Source organism: Amblyomma maculatum, chromosome 5 (assembly GCF_055883805.1).
Source record: "Amblyomma maculatum isolate TAMU_Amacu chromosome 5, ASM5588380v1, whole genome shotgun sequence".
NCBI lineage: Eukaryota > Metazoa > Arthropoda > Arachnida > Ixodida > Ixodidae > Amblyomma > Amblyomma maculatum.
Window position 1 is genome coordinate 64,055,696 of NC_139348.1, and position 23,242 is coordinate 64,078,937.

The following is a 23,242-nucleotide window of genomic DNA, read 5'->3' on the forward strand; positions in this document are numbered from 1 at the left end:
CAATGCAATCGGTATAGTCAGGCTGATGATGATGATGATGATGATTAGATCCTGATGTGGCATAATCGCGCATGTTTTCTACTTATTGTGGCCATGTTGACTGCAAACACTTGAGTTTTTGCTAGCCTTCTGTAGTTGCAGTGCAGAACACCTATGCAAAAGACACCCCACAATAGTTATTATGTCACAGATTCCATTTGTGCCATTTTGCCCATACCACCCATTATACCCACAATGCCAGAATGCACATATTGCCCATGTGCCCATATTGCCCATATCACCAGTATTAGCCATACCTGCCGCATGATATACTCCTCTACGACATAACACTATATGCTCGAAATTCATGTGGGGTAATTTAAGCATGGTACCCTTGTAAGTTGTATTTCCAGTTCCTCGGGTTTTTTCAGAGTTACCCCACCAGAGTGGCGCATTTCCCAATATTGTTCCCAAGAATTCGGGTTTTAATCTCGGCCTCGGCAGCCGCTCTTCAGAGTAGGCAAAAAGTCAGGCCCCCGTATGCTGTGTGAAATGTCAGTGCAGATTAAAGAACCCTAGGTGGTCGAAATCTCCAGAGTCCTCTAGCATAGACTGAGTCGATTTAGAACGTCAACTCCACAAACGAAATCGAACATTTTATAGTTGTGTTGTCCTATCACTTTCCGTCCCGGTCATAAGGGCGCGATATTTTTTAAAATTATCATGACCAGTTCGCCTAATCTACCACTCTGCTAGGTTACATTTCTAGTTCCTGGGGCCATTACATTCAGCTGTGTTGTTCGATCACTCTCCGTCTTTTTGTTAAGGGCCACTGTTTTTCCAAATACTAACGACCAGCTAGCCAGTTCTACCATCTCTCTTGTTGCTTTTCTAGTCTCAAGGGGTCTAAAACTACATGCACTATGTGGTCCTGTCGTTCTCCGTCTGTGTTCTCAGGGTGCACTGTTTCTTCTAAATATGAATTATCAACTAATCGTTTTACCACCCTTGCATACTCTTTTCTAGTTCCTCGGGCCTTTTAACAACGCTATGTTGTCCTATCGTTCTCCGTCTCTGCTTTAAGGCTGAGCAGTATATTTCCAAAAATGAGTTACCAAAAAGCTCTTTCTATCTTACATATCGGTATGCATTAATCACCGTCATAAAGTTGGGCTTAACAACAGGTAGAAATTGCATTTCTAGTTCCTGGTGCCCTTTTTACAGCGCCGTGTATCCTATCTATTTTCGTCCGTGCCTCAAGAATACACCGTTTTTTCTGCGAAATAAATGACCAAACAGCCCTGCCGACTTTGCGACATCCATTTTTCAGTTCCTTAGGGCCCTTTACAGCATTTTTGTGTTCTATCTTTGTCCACCCTTGTGTTAAGTTTGCGCTGTTGTTTTTAAATAATAATTGCTAACTCGCCCTTTATACCACACTTCCAAGTGACATTTGTAGTTGCTGAGACCGCTTTATAGTGATGTCTTTTTAATATCGTTTTCTGTGTATGCCTTAAGGTATACTGTTCTTTTTTTGTTTTCAAATCTCAATTACTAACTAGCCCGCCATGCTGCTTTCCCAATTACATTATAGTTCACCGGGGCTTTTAAAGCACTCTGGAGGCATGTTGTGCTCCATCGACATCTTAACGGGTGCGCGGTTTTTCCTAATGTAAATTACCAACTAGCCCATTCTCTTGAATTTTCAATGGGAAGTCCATCATAATACCAAGTACTATGACATATTTTGCTTGAATTATGATAAGTACATTTCCCAGGTTTAGAACTGTAGTTCTCAATACACCTTCGCATCCTTCGCTAACTTTGTCTTCGTTTCTGACAATAATCCTCAATCAGTTCTTAAAATTGAGTCACCCTCTTGAATTATTTCTAGATAATCATGTCATTGTTGTCCTTAAATGGAAAAAAATGTTAGCAATTTTTAAAGAACTTTGATGCTAATCCTCACCAATTCTAATCGCAATCCTCGGCAAAAATCTCGGCACTCCGACAATTCTGAAAGATTTCAAGTGAGATTACTTGTACAGATTCCCACAAACATGTTTATAGAGACACGACATAAATCTGACAACCTTCGTGTGCATTAGGTTCATGAAACACATTTGGTTTGAACAATCAGCATTGTTTTCACTCTTCTCGCTGATATTAACATATACACAGAGTTGCAGGAGCATTAAAAGCTAAATGGACGAAACAATCTACTCAACGAGCATTCTCCCACTTTCTCTTTCTAGTTACGTGTACTTAATGAGCTCCAGCATCTCCTTGAATTTGCTCCAACATGCCTGCTGCAAGTAATTCTTACTCACAATTCCTTACATCCAATTTGTTCTGGTGCTTTTCGCCTCCCCCTTACATTTTTCATTTCATCACACCAGTTAGGAAACGTTTCAACAAAATGTTATTTTTGCAAGAAAGGGCTGTGAAAATGAATCTATCCTGATTTCAAGGCAAGGTTTTTTAAACATTTCTAAATTTCTTCTACTTAATACATTTCAAGCTAAACTTTTCAAATTTCGTAAATTTAATACTTATCTGAAGGCAGTTTATCACGTTATTGTTTTTATTAAATATAAAATATTGGCAATGTATCACCGCGTGTGTATACTACACTACACCGTAAAACTTCTCTCTTATATCAGCCTAGGCATGTATCTGAGGAAGGGTGGCTATCGGCGTCTGCCAAAGTCAAGCACCCTCAATCAACGGTTCCCAAAAAAACTATGAACTGGGCCCAAGTTTCTTCATGAACCGCAATATTCCGAGGAAATGCGTCAAAGCCATGCTTAGATTTTCACTGCCGTTATTAATGAACTGTTAGGAGCAATGCTTGCAAACAATCGCACGATAGACCAACACTGTCTTCATAGAACTGATCAAAAGCATTGGCTCCCTAAAAACTATAGTAAATGATACCCGCGTAAAAAACAAAGGAGTGCTCGCTTTCAAGGCGGAATCTTCAATACCCTAATATTCTGATTATCCCGTTTTAATCTTGACAACCTTAACATATATGAACGCAGTCTTTATTCCAGGCGACTGGGTATCATACATGTGCCTTTATTCTTACTCTCTTTGCTGTCTGTGAAGTTTTATAGCAGCAGAAATTCTGAAACAGCTGTGGAACGCTTCGCTCCGTATCTATCCGCGCGCTTTTAGGACTATACACGGAAGATATAGTGAAGGCACAGCAGGGTGGTTGCGACCGCAGTAGCAGTCTGGGCCGCAATAACTAAATGGTCTGGCTCCTTGTGGGCACTGAAAGAAAAGAAAAAGAAGGATGTGTTTGCGCGCTCTAAGAAAGAATAAAGTAATTTTTATAAATGACAAGACGGCAATGTAGCATTTTAATGTGACTAAAACTTATGAAATCTATTTGTGGAATGGCAGAAAACGAGTGCTGGACAGATTGATTATTGCATAACTGAACGCATAACTTGTACAAGCTGCACGTAATATCAATATTAGAACGAATATGGAAGATTAAGCGCAAGGTGCTATTTGAACTGATGACAAGACTTAGGTTACCTCACGTTTTACACATTTTCAATTTCCTTGCTTCATTTGTATCATTTTCATCATGAATAATCTGTGTAAAAACTTTAAAGCCATTCGATGTTTCTTAGTTTCCTGTCCCTTCTTTTTATAATAGCTTGCTAGAATCTCACGTCTGCCAACCTGAAACCAGCCGGCGCGCAAGGGTCCTCCAACAGCTTCCTCCCTCCCAATTCACCTTCAATTCACACTTGCGGTAATACAAAAAGTTTCACGTCCTGCGCTGCGGATGTGGGTGGCATTGATGACGAATCACACTCAGGAGATAAGTGACTTTATTATCCGACTAAAGATGCAAAAAACATTGTGAATACAGTGTATTGACTGAAGTTTGAGGCATAACGCATCAAGCCAATTGATAATAAAATATGGCTAAATTCAAAGAACTGAAAGTAGATAACGTTTAATAACTCCTTTGGAATTGTGAGCTCTTTCCAGTCCTGAAATAAGGTGTAAATGAATAACAGTTTATTAATCCAGGTCAAAACGCATAAGGGGTCATCTGCATGGTGTAATTAGTTTTAATGCAACAGTAAAGCATCACGTATGTCTGATGCTATGGATAACGATGAATGAATATTGTATTGAATAAATTAAACTTTTTCTTATTTCTTCAAAAAATACAAAATTTTAATGTAAAATAGTGCCTTTGGAAGAAATACTTTGGATTTAATAAAAAGGGCCTAAATTTCCGACACTACGGATATCAGGCAAGCAGTATAAATGGTCCGCATAGCGTATGCTTAGCCATAAGATAGCATACTAATGAGCACATATGTCATTAAAGATCCCAGAATAAGCATGCGGTGCTTCATGCGCTAATACGTTTACATTTAGGGCGAAGCATGAGCGTACCTCTGTACATCGTCTACGCACATTGCGCCCTCTGAAGCACCACCAGTACCGGAGGGACTTTTTTTATGCCATCGCTTTTAAAACAAGCACATGTACCACATCCGAGTGTTGAGTACAACTCATTTTTTTCATTCGTTAGAGCCCTCCGCTTTAGCAGCACTGGAGAGTAATACCTTCTCTGAAGGCGTGTAGCCAAAACTATTTATCCTTGCAAATACTTTTTCCCATTTAGAGTACAATCATGCCCTCTTTACCATATACAAATACAACAAATATTCAGCCTCGTCACAGAAGTGGAGTGGTGGATATAGATGGAGATACCACCTCTCATGAAGCTTTTACCGATCTTCTCACTACACATTGGTGAGCTGGCACTCTAACCGTCTCTTGGACACATACACGTGTCCTTTCGTTACCAAACACCGCAGATATATTGCCCCAGAACCCTTCTTCCCATCTATCTCGCCTTCATGTCTGAGCAAGCTGTTCGAACATGTCATCCTGTTTGGCCTCCAAACCAAAGTGGATGACCATAGCCTCTATTCCGACTCTATACTGGGCTGTCACCTCAACTGTCACTCCAAGATATCATGCTGTGGTGTTAGCGTACTTAAGCTATTCTACATCGGGGAATATTAAAGCATTCTACAATGCATAATGCATAGCCGTTCTGGATTCTCACGTCACTCAATGTAAGATCTCGAGTCCGTGCTCACAGCACCACCTGCCAGGAGCATGGCTATGATTTTAATTCACAACTCCGACGTTGAACGAACAGGAGTCCTATTTTATTGAGTATCAGGCATTTTTTGCTACCTGCTACAACATTGAAATGAAACACTTCAGGATGACCACTTTATAAAATGAAATCTGATATTCTCCCTCGCCTCCCAAGATCAAGTGAAAAAACTAATGTATAGCTTTTTGCATCCGCCTTATAAACTTCAGGCCAGTGGAAGCAATGTTGATATTTTCGAGGAAGTGACATATTACGCCGCACACAACGGGTCGCTTTGGCGCAGATATGTAATCTTGTCCGGCGGCCTGGTCCAGTACTTTACCATTGCGGACAGTTCTAATAAGGTCAGAGGCGTTTTCTCAAAGTACTCATTTAAGCGCTGAATTATTACAGCACCAGTGGAACCTGTTCTCACTTGTAGTGAGAACAGAACGTCAGACGGCCAAGAAGCTCCCACGAATATCGCAGCAATTTTCTGCACTCGCACTACCCAGAGCTCCGTATCATGGGCGCTGTAGACAGGTCGTCGTCGTGGTACTGTTTTCATCACCGGTATTCGATAGTTCTTTCAAATAGCGGAGTGTTAGGAAAGCAGATTTGCGAAGGCCGCTGCCACTTTCCACTTCTGCGGTTGACACTATATGGGCTGGCAATATCGGCTTTACTCACAATAGACGAAACAATGCATGCCGCTGTTTGCTGTTCTGCACTCAAACGTGCACGAACTCACGAATACAGCAAACGAAGGTGACTTTCCGGCCTTGAAATATTCATAGACCCTTCGGAGCTTTCAAAGAGGCTTGAACTTGTTTCGTTAGTTTCAAGATATCGAGTGGTCAGAATTTGTTTTTATGTACGTCACACATATTCTTTGCTCAAATATATTGTCCATCAAGGGCCCTAAAAATTAAGTGCTCCCAGCTTCAGTGATTTCTACCTAAAGGCTGGAGTCCTACACTGATGGCTAATCATCGGTTCCGTCTAGAAATATGCGTTTGAACCTTTAGGATTACGCTTAATGATACGTGTCTGCCCTTTGTACTCCCTACTTAGCAATATCAATGAAACAGTAATGAAGGTTTTGGCAGCAAAAATTACAACAAATATTTGCATAGTGTATCTAAGTATCCATACAAAGTCTAAAGTGTGATACAAAAGAACAGGTGCAATGTTGATAACACCAGCTGACAGTGTATGTCTAGTAAAATCTACCAGAAAATTTTCGCACAAATTATTCCCTTAAAGCCAACGCCAAAAGGCATTAAGCCAAAAATCATAGAAAATATTTTCAAGATATCTCCATTTGTATATAATTATTTTGTTTCCGTCTCATGAGAACGTTTCTCGTTTTTTTATTTTTTCTTCCTGTTCGATGATGCAGCGTCAGAGCGTTAGTGATCATAATGTAGATTTATTAAAACTGCATTTTTTACCCCTTTTCCTAAAAATATAGGTAGATATGATCTCTCTGGCATGCTATCTATAATTACTGCAAAATGAAGCTTTAGACTACGTGGCAACGGATAGCGAATAATTAAAAAATAATATTGCTTATTCGATACTGTGTTTTGCAAAGCTAGACATATAATTACCCATTTGGGACAACCCCCCACGCTAGTAGATTGATGATCGCTTCCCGGTCGAGGTTTTCCAGACATTTGGCATCTGTAATAAATGTCATGAATGAAGACTTTAAGTATAAAAACACATAGCAAGAACGCGTTAATGTATTGTAGGAAATAAAAGTTCAAATATGCTTTCGAAAGCAGTCCCCATGTAGAAGACGCTTAATTAACAAGACACAATTAGACATTGAAAAAATGTTACTAATTTACTCACAGCAAGCCTATGCTTTCTGTCTAGCAGTCTCAGTGCAGCAGCAGGAGGTTCTGACCAGATTCTGTCAATACAATATGTTACATATTCTTTACAGAAATGGATGTTTTTTGTTTAAAACCACATATTGTCACGGTGTTGGCGACTGGGGCTAGATTAACAGAGCCGGTACAGGTAGAATCACACGGTCCAAGGTTTAGATACGTCCTGCGAGTCCGGAGCCGATTCACTTGAACGTTGTCTTTCACTCTGAGCGCCCCCTGGCATTCCTCCCTCCTTAAGCGTAACGCACACAGTTACACGTGCGTTACGCTTAAGGAGGGAGGAATGCCAGGGGGCGCTCAGAGTGAAAGACGACGTGCGTTACAGTTACACAGTTACAGTTACGTACCAGTGAAGCCCAAATATATACAGCATTGAGAGAACTATGGGACATAGAAACGGTAAAGGGAATTAAAATAAAATGCAAATTTTGTAACATGATCTCTTTGATCGTTCTCCATATTATCTGAGAACAGCATGTATATGAGTGAAAAATAACTCAAACAATCACAGAAGACACAAGATTGCACTTTATACTTCTCTCGGTATCGCAGTGTTTAATAGTGACTCTTAGTTGGAAATCACTGCGTAAAAAACAATGCCTGTCTGCTGTAGCTATGAGAGCAAGAACTGATGGAGTGTTGACAGGGTCTTACTGTTTGTGCAGCTACATCTAAACATAACGTGGCAAAATGTTTAAGCATACCGAGAGTAAATATATGGTTCAGTAAACCACTTAATATACTATTTATTATAAGCGCCATAAACAAATTTGTAAGTTAAAATGATAAAAAGGAAGTTATAAAAACATAAGCGCCATAAAAAGAGTTAGATAAGATACTTTGAAGATGGATTTAGGAGAAATGGTTTCATCTCCGATACTGATGTATTTTGTTTAAAGGGGCATTGAATGGAAATGTTCTATTGCTTCATTAAAGCATAAATCTAGGGTAATTTGGAAAGTAATACAGGGACATGCCATGGCTGTAATGCCAGATAAGCTCATGGAAGATACGCTTCGGTTGCAAGCTCCGGGCGGTGTCGCCGCCAATTAGGGCACACGGGTCGAACGCCATGTTGTCCGGAGGCGGGAGGTAAAAGGTTTAAGAAATAAGACTATTTTAAATTCCACAAAGTATTGTATTGATCGGTAGTGTATAGAGAGTTCATACGTTCCAAAGCTTCATTTGGAGTGTGGATTCTCTCAGTAGGGGGCTAGAGCGATTTATACCAACTTCGTGTACAGACATACCACAGCTTCTCCTTGTTCATTCACTGTCTTGCATTTTTTTCCACTGCTGATACCACGTCCGAACTTGAAAGCCTACTGTAAAGCCTCATCCTACAATTATACAGCGTTGGACACAAACTATGTGATGAACGATTTTGCTGCGTTATGTTTTGAAACCTTTTTGTAAAGCATTTTGACACGAAAATAATGGCACGCTGTTTTATGCGCCACCTCTAAGCACGCCTGTGGCCATGTTGCAGTAGTCGGCAGATCATGTGGACGGGCACTTATTAGCCACCAGGTGCGTGGTGCCGCGTGAACAGTTTACAAGGTGGAGCTGATTGAAGTTAGGGATAAACGGGAATCGAATCCCCTAGATCCATTCAGGAAAGTTATCAGTAGATCACAATGGTAGACAGTGTTGCAACATGCTTTCGAAGGACTGGCGATGCAGGACAAGACACAGTGAATGTGCGCACGAAGAAACGCGTGTCAATGTCACTGCGCTTTTATGTTTGTCATTTCGTCCCCGTCTCTCTATACCACCCAGTCTTTCCATAGTACCTATAGGTTAGACAGGTAAATAAAGTGGTTTATATTTAAGCAGGGTTCTTATATCCATCGCAGGTGGTCAGCCACATAATGCGGTAGCTTACAATTGCATCGAAAGGAGTATGTGCGTGGCAATACAGGCCCCGGTTAAGAAGTCAGTGAATAAGAAAGTGTTAAATCCCGTGTACGCCAAAGACGATGCGTAGAAGTCTGGTACATGATAAGCCATTAACGCTGCCACATAATCCTCAGAAAGGTAAAGTAAAGGCTCCACCGCGCATATTTTACCAGTGCAGAAGTAGCTGGCAAGTTCGTTAATTATACCCCGTCAGAAGCTATGGCAGAAAGCGCTGATTCATGTTAGTTCGTGAAATTTTGAGCACCCTAAATCTGAACACGACATTTGAACACTTCAGATGGTTAACTCTGTAAGCTTTGTAGGAGGATAGAAAGGACAATAAACAGAAAATTACATTTAAAAAAAAGGAGAAAACGTTCTTTCAAACTGGCTTTAAGGTCTCCTATTTTCACACCAGCTTAAACATCTCCCAAATCGATATATTTTTTTTTTTATTTTTGTAACGCCGTAAAATATTCTCGCAGGATGCCTAAAAAAGATAAAACAAGTCTCTGCCCGTTGCTGCTGATGCAAACGAGCAACCCAAGATCTTTAGAAATCTTTGCACATCAAGAAAATATCGGAACGAAAAATCGCCGCAATTGTGAATTATGTGCTTTAATGACAGGAATGTAGGTAACTTCTGGGATTATCTACAGTTGTTCGCCATTTTTTTTTATTTGATTTGATTTGATGTTTATTTAGACAAAGTCTCGGATACAGAGGGTAAAAGGCAGATGAACGTTGCCTGACGGGGCCCAAGCACCCGACACAATGCTCGCAAGCAGCAGAAGAAGCAAGAACAACATGCGTTCTCGTCACACAAAGAACTCACACTTATGCAAAAAAAAAGGATCAAAGTTCACAGACTAGCGGCGACATAATTATACAGTGAATATTTACATGGCATACTTACAGTTAACAGAACATCAAGGACATAATGAATTTCTACATGAAACAACCCTTTAATCACCCGAACAAGAAAGAAGGTAAGCTATAGCCTTCTTTTTGAAGGCATTCTGGGAAACACATTTCTGAATAATTTCTATGGCCAGTGTGTGTTTAAGAATATTGGCAATTAAAAACGAAAGCATTTCTGTCCCCTAGTTAGTCCGAACAAGTGGTACTCTGTACCTGATGTGCCTTAATGTATAAGGCGCATTAATACTAGTCTATAATTGAACGTATTTAATTGGATTAAAATTCAAATCGGTAAAGACATAGCAAAGCAATTTAAACTCAAATAATTTGTTCACTTTTAAGACGGAATGCTCTGAGAAGTACAAACCTGTATGGTCATTGTACGCAAGGTTTTCGACATATTGTATCGTTTTTTTTTTTGCAACAATATTAGCCTCGAGAGATTAGTTTTTTTGTAGACCCCCATACGAATAGGCAATAAGGAAGATGTGAATGAATTAAGGAATAATATAACTGCCACTTCAACTATTTAGGAACAAGTTCTCTGATATTGTCTTGATATTGTACAGTACAGAGTGTGACCTTGATATGTTGGCATGAATCCTATTAATATGCAGGGTTCAACTCAAATGTTCTTCAAAAACGACACCTAAGCATTTCTAGGAAGAATCACGTTCAATTACACTGTTTTGAAATGTAAGCTTTATTTCGGAGTCATCAGCCTTGTTGCGCGTACCTTAAATACAATAACCTTTGTTTTATAAACGTTTATTTCTAGCTTAAAGATAGTTCATATAAGCACGCATTTGCGTCGACCTGAATATTACTAAGATGCATGCCAGAAAAAAATGCACTGGTATCATCTGTATACAAGATTATTGCTGCTGTTCTTGGGATGGCAATTATATCATTTATATAAACAATATAAAATATTGGGCCCAAATTAGATCCTTGCAGAAGACCGCATATTAATAGTCTAGTTTGTGATTGATGACCACTTAAACATGTATACTGCACGCAACCGGAAAGATAACTACGGATCAGGTTTAAGGCAACTCCTCGAATGCCGTAAAATGCTAGCTTATAAAATAAAGTATCATCAAAAGCCTTTTTGAAATGTAAAAAATTCCAACTGTTAATTGTTTGTCGTCCATATTAGAGAATATTTTTTTCTTTTATACTAAGCACTGCCATTTCTGCTGACTTATGCTCACGAAAACCGAACTGTTCTTTCGCAAACATTTATCTCTCGTTACAGAACTTACACAGTCTGATTTTGATCAAATGTTCCAGCAGTTTAGAAAATAAAGGAAGTAAAGATATAGGCCTATAATTGTTTATATTGTCATACGGGCCACCTTTGTGTAAAACACCCACTCTGGCAATTTCCATAGCATCTGTAAAAACAACTTCGTCTAACTCGTTGTTACATATATTGTAAGGGCAAGCTGATTAGATCTGCAACAGCAATAATAAGTTTGGCCTTAATTTCATCTGCGCCTGCCGCCATGGGTTTATCCAAGTTTATAAGGATTGTGAATACTTCATGTTCCCTGCATGAATTCAAGAATATAGAACCTCTAACTGGAAAAGCAATACACTGATCAATTTCATGTGTTCTGTCCCGTTTCTGAGATGATTCACCAGAGAATAGGAAATGCAAATTATACTTGTTTACCAAACAAGCGCCACTATATTCAGTCATTTAGTATTATTGTTCTAGGAATATGACATGTTTTCCTTCCCTTGAGCTCGCTAAAACAATTACAGATGTTCTTCGGGCAGTTGGCGACTGCTGAAAATTTGTTCTTGTAGTATTATTTTCTTGCCTTTTTGATGTCAGAACCTAACTTATTTCTAAATGTTTTGTATTCCTTGAGTACGTCTGGAACTTTGAATCGGATTAATTTGACAATGTTTGTCGCGAGTTTGTATCCGTTGATATAATTCTCTTGTTACCCAAGGCTTTCGAGACTTTTTATGGGGTTTTCTCACTATCCAAGGAAATGCGGTATCATACTTGCTTTTTACTAATTGAAGAAGATACTGTTACAATGAAATAAGCAAGAGGCTGATTATTTACAGTTCTGTGGCAGCCGAACCAGGTGAAGCCTGATAGCCTCAGAAAACCAACGCTTTTTCCTCTTCCTTCTTCCCTCCTCTATTCTCTGCTTGACACCAAGTCCGTAACACTTCCCCTGTCCCAGGCGAAGCCCTCCGGCCGAGTCAGTTGTCAGCAAGAGGATGACAGGTTTTCAGACGCGCGACGTGAACAAGCTCAGTTCATGACGAACGTCAGCCACTTTTGATGAGGCGCGCAATCCGATAAGTGAGGTCACTAATTTCTCGAGGATAACATAAGGGCCAATATAGTGCCCGAGCAGTTTCTGACTTAAGCCACGCTTCCTTAGTGGACGCCAAAGCCAGATCATCTTGCCAGGGAGGTTAGTGACGTGACGATGGTGGTCGTCGTAGCGGGATAATACCCAGAAATGTGGCGCAGCACCAACTAGCCCCTCAAGCCGTTGTTTTGTCGTAGCGGGACTTCGAGCGCTTTTGTGAGGCAAGGGTTCTCAGGTGAGCTATCCGGCGAGCTTCTTCAGCCCGGGAGAGGATCTCAGCAATCCCAGGATCGTCGTCTGTGGAGAAAGGAAGGATGGTGCAGAGGGTGTGTCGAGGAGACCGGGCGTAGAGGAGAAAGAATAGACTGCAACTTGTTTCCTGTTGGCCGCTATTGTATGCGTATGTTATAAATGGTACCGCAGGGTCCCAGTCCTTGTGGTCGGCGGCGACGTACATTGAAAGCATGTTGGTGCGTGTTCGGTTGGTTCGTTTGGTCAACCCATTTGTTTGCGGATGATAAGAGGTAGAATATCGGAAATGCGTTTGGCACAAACGAAGGAGTTATTCGACAACATCAGCAGTGAACTGACGACCTCGGTCGCTGATCAGCACTCGAGGAGGCCCATGGAGCAGTATAACAGAGGGCAGCCGGAAGAGGGAAACTTGGTATGCAGTAGCCGATGAAAGAGCTGTCCTCTCACAGTAACGAGTGTGGTAATCAGTGCGGATGATGATCCAGCAGTTGCAAGAATGAGACTTGGGAAAGGGTCCCAAGAGGCCGACCTTCTCAAAATGGGATCTCGGAGGCGTCATAGGATGAAGGAGACCAGGAAGACTGCCGGTGGGGCGTTTGTGACTCGCACACTCAGCACAGCCAGCCAGATACTTCTCAGTGGTCTGACGCATCCGCGGCGAGTAAAAAAGTTCTTGGATGCGATATAGCGTCCGCGCAGATCCCAGGTGTCCCGAAGTGGAGTCTTCGTGCATAACGCGCAAAACAGAGGAGCGTGGGCTGACGGGCACCCCCAGAAAAAGGAGACCAGTAGCAGAATAGTCCTTTTTGTACAAAAGACCACCCCGTATACAAAGGCACTGGAAGCTGTAGGATCCCCTGCAGCGCTAAAGAATGGTTGGAGATTATCGCCCATCCTCTGCTCAGCGCGGAACGTACGGGTATCGGGGAATGAAGATAAAACCGCGGTGATGTAATGATCACAATTGTCGGCGTCACATTCCGTCGAGGAAAGCGGCAAACGTGAGAGACAGTCCGCGTCAGCGTGCCGGCGTCCACTCTTGTACGAAACTGTGTAATCGATCATTGTAAACGGATTGCCCACCGTGCAAGACGGCCAGATGGGTCACCGAGGTTTATCACCCAGCACAGGGAACGATGATCAGTAACCACTTTGAAGGGTCGCCCGTATAAATAACAGCGAAAGCACTGAACAGCGCAAACTACAGCGAGGCATTCCTGCTCAGTAATTGTGCAATTGCGTTCAGGTTTGCTTAAGGAACGACTGGCGTAAGCGATAACACGTTTCTTGTCACCGTAACGCTGAATCAGCACTGCACCAATGCCAACACCACTGGCGTCCATGTGCAGTTCCGTTGGAATAGAAGAGTTGAAATAACGGAGAGCCGGACGTGATGTTAGTAAAAACTTGAGCTGGCGAAAACAGGAGTCACACTCTGATGTCCACTCGAAGGGAGCGTCTCTATGGAGCAGGCACGTCAGCAGGTTAGCGATGTCAGCAAAACGGGGAATGAAGCGGCGAAAATACGAGCACAATCCTACGAAACTTTGAAGTTCCTTCACGTTCTGAGGTGTTGGAAACGATGCAACGGTTGCGGTCTTTTGCGGGTAAGGTCTGACGCCTTCACGATCGACGAGGTGTCCTGGTACCAAACTCTGACGCTCACCGAAGCAACACTTCTGCGCATTAAGTACTAAACCGGCGTTTTTAAGCAGTTCAGCATGAGAGCGAGGCGTTCATTGCGCTCATTAAATGTCCGGCCAAAAATGACATCGAGGTAGCACATTTGCCATTTTAGCCCACACAAGACTGCGTCTCTCGTAAGTTGCGGGAGCATTGCAGAGCCCTAAAGGAATTACATTAAATTCAAACAGGCCATCTTGTGTGATAAAAGCCGTTTTCTCCTTGTCGTCAGGGTGCATAGGAATCTGCCAATATCCCGATCGCAGATCGACGGATGAAAAGTATGATGCGGTGAACAGACAACCTATGGCGTCATCGATCGGGGGAAGGGGATACATGTCTTACTTTATTGCAGCATTCAGGCGGTGGTTGTCGACGCAAAAGCGCCATGTACCATCTTTCTTCTTGACCAGAATTACAGGGGCGGCCCAGGGGCTGCATGACTCTTGAATAACACCATTTCCAGCATACCCCGAACCTGCTCATTGATAACCTGGTGTTCTGCTGGCGATATTTTGTACGGCTTCTGTTAAATTGGGTATGAGTACCCTGTGTCAATGCGATGCCGGGTACGTGTCACGGGAATGCACCGTGAACCGCTGGGCTCCGAAAATCAAAGATGGAAGATTGCTTGACCAGTAAGGTCTCTCAAGCGTCACGCTGTTCACTGGTTAGAAAGCGGATAATCATTCGACGCAGTTTTGAGTCATGGACTGGAGCGACAGCAATTTTGCCAGGTGCATCAATAACCAAAGCCACCGACGGACCGTCTTCTTTGCTGCACGTCGCAATCTTCATATTCACAGGTAAAACTACGGGTTCCGAATAACAATTGATGGCCCACAGCCATGAGCAGCCCTTGACCACAGACAGTAGGCAATGAAGACCCAGAATGTGTTCGTTTGCACAGTTAGAATGAAGCGGTGCCACCGTAGCGTCGAAGGTGTCGGCGGTACGGCTGGAGCACAAAACTGGGACGCACACCATAGACAGGGCTGGCACATCGGTATCCTTTGTTACGCAGAACACTTCCTCACGAACGTGTGGCTCCTCTAAAAAGTTCAGAAGGAGGGGAAGTATTAACGCAAAGTTCCTCAGAGTAGCAGTCGACCGTAGCGCCACAAAACTTCAAAACGTCAATTCCTAAAATGATGTCATGCGTGTCAGACGATGAATTCGGCTCGAGAAATTGCACCACCTACAAACACTTGCGCACTGCACACACCCAGCGGCCGCAACACCTCTCCCCTCACACCACAAAACTTTGAAGAACAGTCATATTCAAACATTGCTTTTCGTCCCAACAAGCGCCTTAACTGAGAACTCATCACAGACATAGTCCAACCCGTATCCACCAAAGCTATTGTACACACACCATCACTTAACACGAATTTTATATTGAGCATTATAGTAGGAGGGATGTTGGCACACAGCAGATTTTCAGCGGCCTCTCCCCCATGGGTGGCGCTAGTTAGTTTTCCTGACGGAGCGACATAGAGCGCCGCCGCTGTTATGGAGAATGACGCGCACGGAAAGCGGGTGGAGGAGTGACACTTCGATCAGATGCAGGGGAATAGCCGCGGAGATTCTCGTTCTGAATGTTGCGGTAATACCCACGCGGTTTATTTGAATGCTCAAAAACGGGGCTTTATTACCGATTGTTGGGTACTGTTGGCGCCGCCGGGTGGTTATGGTGTGGCGGGAACCTACTGCAGCAGTACCTGGAGATGTGACCTTCGACGCCACAGTGGTAGCATATCGGTGGAGGAGGTAGAAAATGTTGTTGTGGATAAGAGCCAGGAACAGCAGGCATGTCGTAGTTCTGGCTGAATACACATACTGCTTAGGAATCCTGGTATTGAACTGAAGATCTAGGCGCACTTGAGGTGACGTCATACCATAGGGCGTCAAGCATCGACGCGTTAGGGTTGGTAAAATGCTCAGGCGGGTAGTCAATTGAAGCTGACACTTGAGGAGCTTCAACTTCAGAAATGCTGGACTGCATTGGCTTGTGGTGGTGAAGCCGGCTGTCTGGAGACCCTCTGCTTAGAGACCTCAGCAGATTCATGCAGGGGAAGTGCGTTGAGCCGTAGCAGTTGTTCCCGCACGATTTGCCGGATAGTGGATGAAAGATCTAGGTGGACTTTGTCTTCAAGGCTGGACACGGTAGGCATGTTGGCCAGCCATCCAAACTTTGGTGCAATAGGACGGGTTTTGAGAGCTTGAAACGCGCGGATATATCTGATGACATCGGAGACATTGTCAAGGTAATCCTTGGCGATTAAGAAGTTGTAGACGTCAGCCGCGATGCCCTTCAAAATGTGGCCGACTCGGCCTTCCTCGGGCATGTTGGAATTGCCCCATCTCCATAATCTTAGGATCTGTTCTGTATAAGTGTTACAAGTTTCATCGGGCAATTGAGCTCTATGAGCAAGGGTCTGCTCAGCCCGATTTTTGCTCGGAACAGAGTCGCCAAAACGCTGTTTTGACTGGGTGGAAAACCGTTCGTAAGTTGTCAAATTGTCCTCGTTATTCTCAAACCATGTCATCGCCGTGTGAGTTAGAAAGAAAACGACATTTGTTAGAATGGTGACAGGGTCCCACCGGTTGTACCGACTAACTTGTTCATAATGAAGTAGCCACCTCTCAATGTTCTCACCTTCTTCTCTGAAAACGGTCGTGGTTCCCGGTCAGGCTGGGACGGAATAGGGCTCGAGGGAGCAGGCCTGTCTCCAGCCTAGCTTGCACGTCGCGACTTACACGATTAGAGTGAGTGTGGTCCATGATGGTCGGGAGCGATGGCAGTCTAGCAAGACGGCGACTACGTCCAAACTCCAGTTAGTCTTGCAGTGCCGTAGTTAGGGATCGAACGGAGCATCTTCCACCAAGTTTTTATGATGAAATAAGCAAGGGGGTCTTTATTTACAGCGCTGTGGCAGCCGGTCCAGGTGAAGCGTGATAATTACAGAAAACCAGCGATTCTTCCTCTTCCTTCTTCCCTCCTCCGTGCTCTGCTTGAGGCCAAGTTCGTATCAATATTGTATGCTATACTAGGATTTAACTCTCTGTAAACATCACTCCAGGCTATGCTTTCCATCATTGATCTAAACGCAACCAAATTTCCTTGATTGAGTCATCGGTACACTATCTGGTGAGTTGGTAGCTTACGTTTTCTTATCTTCCGCGGAAACAAACAGAATATAGGTAGAGAGTAGCTAAAATCAAATGTGATCACACCTGAGAGAACATTTGATAAACATGATTTGTAATACACAAATCTAATAATGTTTCCCTCTCTAAGGTATTCTGGTTGGTGACTGAATAACGTTGGTACATAGAAATGTATCAATGGCTACACAAAACAGACGTAAATAAGCCTATACTTCTCCTTTCCTAATTTAAAGCAAGAAATGTTCAAAAATATGGACGACAGCTGTCAAAGGCAGTATCTATTAGGAGTCACCAAGCAATTCTTTACAGCTATATAGAATCCTACCATAATCAACAAGAGCAGTGGCATGACCGCATTGGCTAGAGGCCTGGAGGAATCCTCTCAAAAATACTCGAATTCACATGGCAGGCCATTCAGTCAAATGAGTGCGAACTTGGAATTCGCAGCCACGCGCCTCTTTCTGCTTTGATTTAGCCACTTTTATTGCCGTGCTGTACTGGAGGCCCTTTGTTTCCGTATAACGCGTGAGGCAATCTGCAGCGACAATTATCTACCAGTTTCCCAAAGCAGAATTTGGAAAATGACCCAACAGAATCATGCTGCCAATTTGTTCAAATTGATATCTTAGCATTCGAACAGAATGCAGTAAACCGGCCGGTCTCACAGGCAGTGTTTTCCGTCGCTGGGAATCATGGCATGTTCTTACGTAAAGGCGTACTGTGGCCGCCAGGTTTGGCCAGAAGTAACTTCTTAATTCGGGCCACAGTTTGAGCATGCCCCAGGTGACCCGCGGTGGGCTCGTCATCACATGCCTGCAAGATTGCTTCGCGAAGAGCTCTTGCACGACGACGAGACAATTTCCTGCCTACGAAGCGAAGTTGATTTTTTATAACGCATTGGTTCGCATGCTAAACGATGGCTGGGCTATGGCGATATGACGAGAAAGTTCTGTAGTACGAGCTTCCAGAAAATTGATGAGTGGGCGTTAAGGGGAAAGCCTGATTCTTCGTCTTCACGTAGAGCCTGGACAGGTAAACGGGACAAGCAGTTGACATCGCTATGCTGACGCCCAGACTTACACACAATGATCATGACGAACTCTTGTAGCCGTAAACTTTATCGTGCAAGGCGTTCGAAGGGATCTCGCAAGTAAGTTAACCAGAACAGAGAGAGGTGGTCGCTCAATATCTGAAAGTGCCGGCATCAAATTTAGAGTCAATGGTCATCATGGCCCAAACAACAGCCATGCTTTCTTTTACGGTGGTGGAATAGTTCACTTCTGCACGGCACAAAGTCCGGCTGGCGTATGTGATTACTCGCTAGACACCGTCTTGCCCCTGGACGAGAACAGCACCGAGAACCACGTTGCTGGCACCTGGTGGACCAGAGTCTCGGCCCGCGCATTGAAGTGAGCAAGCACAGGGGTTGTCTGCAAGCGGTACCGTAACTCGTCGAATGCCTTTTGCTGTTGGTCTGTCCAGGTGAAGGTTACATCATCTCGGATGAGATGTGTCTCAACGGAGTGTCAGTTCGCGAAACGTTTTCATTAAATCTGAGGTAATAGGCGCAGGCGAACAAGAAACGGCTAGCGGTCTTGTTGTCGGACGGAGAACGAAATCTGGTAACGGCTGATCTTTTAGCGGGATCGGGCTGAACACCTCGATAGCTGAAGACTTGGCCCAAGAACAGAAGCTCTGCTTAACCAAAGTGACACTTTTGATATTTTAATGTGAGGCCGGCAGATCTGATAGCCCGTAGCAAAGCGGAGAGACGTTGAAGGTGTTCCTGGAATTTTGGCAAAAACGCAATAGTGTCATCCAAGTAGACTGGACACATATGCCACTGAAGACCAGATATAGCTGCATCCATCATTCGTAAAATGTTGCTGAAGCAATGCATAATTCTAAAGTTAGGATCTTGAATACATAAAGTTCGCTCCTCCGCTGACAAGTTACGCCGCTGGCTGCCGAGAGATGGCGACAGCGACGTAGGGTCACCCTCCGCCAGGCAAGTGGGGGTGCGCCGTGTTGCAAAGCGGTGCGAATAGCCAGCGCTGCCGCTTTCTGGCTGTTTCGTGGACTGTTTTGCAGTGAGCAAGGTCATGCTTCTACTTTTCTCTGCCTTCGGGCCTACAGGAATACAGCATTGCACCAACTGGTAAGTGCCAGCTTTGCTTTGTCCTTCCGGTGATCGCTGCTTAATGTTCAGCTGCTTTGAGGCTTGTAAAAAATAGTGACAGCACCAAAAACGTCGTTTATTAAGCGTCAGTACTGCAAAAGCAATGTTAGATGTACACCTGTACTTTCTGGACTGCAATGCTAACTGCTTCCCTGCCTAGCTCGTTTTTTTTGCAGTATACGCTAATTACGAAGTTTTTTGATAAAATAGAAACACAATATTTACCTATTGTGAAGATGACAACTTTAAAGTGAGTTAAACCGAACGGTGCAAAGCCTATCTAAAACTAAATCGCTGTCCCTCTCTAGCGTCGGAAACCGCAAAACTCGTACTCAACCGCATTAAGGCCTCTGAAAAATAATGACAGCACCAGAAGTGTGTTTATTACGCGTCAGTAAGGTAATATTAATAATAAATGTGCACCTGTATTTTCTGGGCTGCGGTGCTAAGTAACTTCCGCCCTGGTTAGCTCATCAGTGTGGTATGTTACATGTGCTCAAGCTCAGTATTTCTTGTTTTGCTACCTGCACAAGTCTGTGAACAAATAAAAACACAAGCTTTGCCTTATGTGACGATTGTTTTGGTGTGATCGAAACAGAAAAATGCAACGCGCCTTTCCTTCTTTTTCAAGTAAAAAAAAAAGTTTGTACTACGCGCTGACATTGAAAGTAACCGTTGATACCAAATTTATTCTCCTTACAAATCTCAAAGGCATACTGCGATGCAGTTGTTCCAATCATCTGTAAATCAATCTGGCTTCTGAAGTGCTATCAGTGACAGCAGTCAGAGTGAACATTTTTCCCTACTTGCGGCACTATTCACCACACCACTTCTACATGGTACTCTTGTAGCACAATTGCTGTTGTGAAATGCGTAAATAAATGCTGATGCCTTTCTTCTTAAATTTTGGTTTATTGCAGCGTAGACTAGCATTGTAATTTTTCGATTATCATGGGCGCTAGCGGAGCAGTCATGCAGTTGTTCGAGCCATACGCAATTTCTTGAAACTGCCTGACATAATATGACATATTGCCGCGAAACCTTCAAAACAGTATTTGTTGTTTTTTGGCGGCCGCCGGCATACAGGCTTATCACTCTGATTCTGGACCGCGTATCGGTTCCGTAATCTTTGTTTGTTAATGCTCGATGTCGCGAGTCACACCTTTATCAGTTTTGTTGTAGCACAAGATGCACCGAGATCTGTCTCGAAGGTTCCAGCCACTCAGGTGTCTTTCCACAGCGTTCCAGCCCGTGCTGGTAGCTGTTTGCGACGTTATCTAGATTGTTCTGTGCAGCCTTTAAATTGAGCGTTGCCGAGTGTGACGGGCATTCTTTGTCCGACGATCGACGAGCACGTTTGTTTCTATCGCCGCCGCCGAGGTGCTTAGTTCTTTTGCGGGCGCAAGTCAGCCCAAATAAAGAGTTTCTTTAGTGCAATCATCGACCCCTTCATTTGTGTCGTCGACCTCGTCACCACTACGTGACATCTGGTGGAGGTGCTGCCTTTGATCCTTCAAGCGAAGACCCAAGCCGTGTTCCTGTCGCCCTGGAAGACCAGCCTACAGGTCACCGAGCCAGCCGCCGACTTCAAGGCCTACAACCCGAACACGGTCTGCTGCTTGACCCCAGTCGATCTCGGAAGGCATCGACGCTGACAATGGCCCAGCCTACAACACCGGTTGTTTTTGTCCAACCCCGTGAGCCCCCCTGCTTCCATGGACGATCGGATGAAGATGCGGGTGACTGGATGGACGTTTTCGACCGTGTGGCAGAATTCAACGGTTGGAACGACGCTGCGAAACTCAGGCAGGTCTACTTTGTTCTTCAAACACATGCCCGAGTTTGGTTTGAAAATCACGAGATTTCTTTCAAGGATTGGGAGATATTCAAAGCACAGTTCTTGATGGCCTTTACAAGTTCTGTCAGAAAAGAAAGAGCTCAGGCCCTCCTCCAATCAAGAATTCAACTATCAAACGAGCCCGTCCTGGTCTACGTAGAGGAGATGAAACGCCTGTTTCGCCGCGCCGACCCTAACATGACCGAAGGTGAGAGAGTGAAATTCCTAATGCGAGGAGTTAAAGAGTCGCTTTTTGCGGGGCTTGTCCGGAACCCGCCGAAAACTGTGGAAGAATTTGAAAGTGAAGCATCGACCATTGAGAAGACGTTGGACACCCGGATTCGCCACTTCGAGCGATCACTTCAACCAGACTACTCATTCCACTACACCAGCACATCTGCAAGCGGAGAGAACCTTCGGGACCTAATCCGGGAGATCGTGCGAGAGGAGCTCCGCCGAATGCTGCCATCATCGCAACAACCCCAGGTGGCGACGCTCACGGACGTCGTCCGTGAAGAAGTTCAGCAGGCGCTGGGCGTTCCTGAAGCGACGGATGCGACTGTTCCAGCACAAGAAGCAACAGCGATGAACTACGCTGGTGCATTACGTCGCCCTCCGCCCTGACGTGATGACTTTCCCAGCCCTCGCCGCAACCGTCCTGTTCCCGAAAGCCGCCCCTTGGCCCCCGCCCGCCAAGCCTACCAACGACCCGCAAGCCCCAGAAAGTGCGACGCCTGGAGGACAGCAAACAACCGACCGCTCTGCTTCCATTGTGGTGAGGCAGGACACATCCTCCGTCACTGCCCGTACAGGCGGATCGGCCTCCGTGGTTTCGCTGTCGACGCCCCACGACCCCGTCCTGGCGAGCGACCACAGGAAATCAACGACTTCCTACGCAGCGGAGAGCACTCGTCGCCAAGGCATCTATCACGATCACCATCGCCGTACAATGCCCGATTTGCGTCGCCGGGCCGCAGTTACGTGCAAGGACGGTCTCCTAGCCCCCGTAGGGGAAACTAAAGGCAGCAACCTTTGGAGGTGAGGTTGCTCAACGGCGAAAAGACGAAGATCCTCCGCCGCCGACGACCACTAACGACGACGCAACCATTTCATCGCCGCTCCACACGACGACATCGACGACAACACGACCAGAGTGCAAGCAGACACCGCCGCCCAGCGAAGTAACAACGGTATGCCCCGGCCATGACCTGAAGAAACGACGGAGCCGAGATCGGACACTAAGGCCCACATGCAATGCGAGGACGCGAACAAGTGACCTTGAAGTTGATGTCGACGGTCGCAGAGTCACTGCCCTAGTAGACACCGGAGCTGACTATTCAGTCATTAGTGGACCGTTAGCCTCTCAGCTCAGAAAAGTTACCACCGCTTGGGATGGCCCGCTGATTCGCACCGCAGGTGGAAACTTGATAACTCCATCGGGACGGTGTACTGCAAGAATAACCGTAAATGGGCGTACTTACCCCACCAGCTTTGTGGTCTTGCAGCAGTGCTCCCGCGACGTGATTTTAGGCATGGACTTTCTAAATGAACATAGGGCTATCATCGACTTGCGATCCAAGCTCATCAGGCTCTCTGCAGACAAAGCCATTCCTGCTACGACGACGTTGATGCAACACATCGCTCTAAACGTCCTCGATGAAGAATTGACCGTCCCGCCCCGATCAAGCATCGCAGTGTGCGTAGGTAGCGCAAACATCGAAACCGCTGAAGGCATCGTCGAAGGAAATATCCAATTGCTCTTAGAACAAGGTGTCGACATCGCAAGAGGCATCGCGAAATTCCGGAGAGGTCAAGCTCAGGTGCTGGTAACAAACTTCACCGAAGAATACCGGCATCTAAACAAGGCCACGACGATTGCTTCTCTCGACGAATTAGCCGACCTCAAAGAAGTGTTCGCCCTCCACG

At 44.6% G+C, this 23,242-nt stretch overlaps 1 long non-coding RNA gene across 1 annotated transcript in view; it reads right to left on the minus strand.

The window, feature by feature from the left end:
• The window catches only part of LOC146188421 (uncharacterized), an 82,837-nt gene that overhangs the window by 24,892 nt on the left and 34,703 nt on the right, over positions 1-23,242 (minus strand). Inside the window, exons 2-3 of the long non-coding RNA XR_014707534.1 lie at positions 6,742-6,814; positions 1,949-3,258 (exon numbers count right to left, since the gene is read on the minus strand). This is a non-coding gene — a long non-coding RNA (uncharacterized LOC146188421). The remainder of the gene's footprint in view (positions 1-1,948; positions 3,259-6,741; positions 6,815-23,242) is intronic.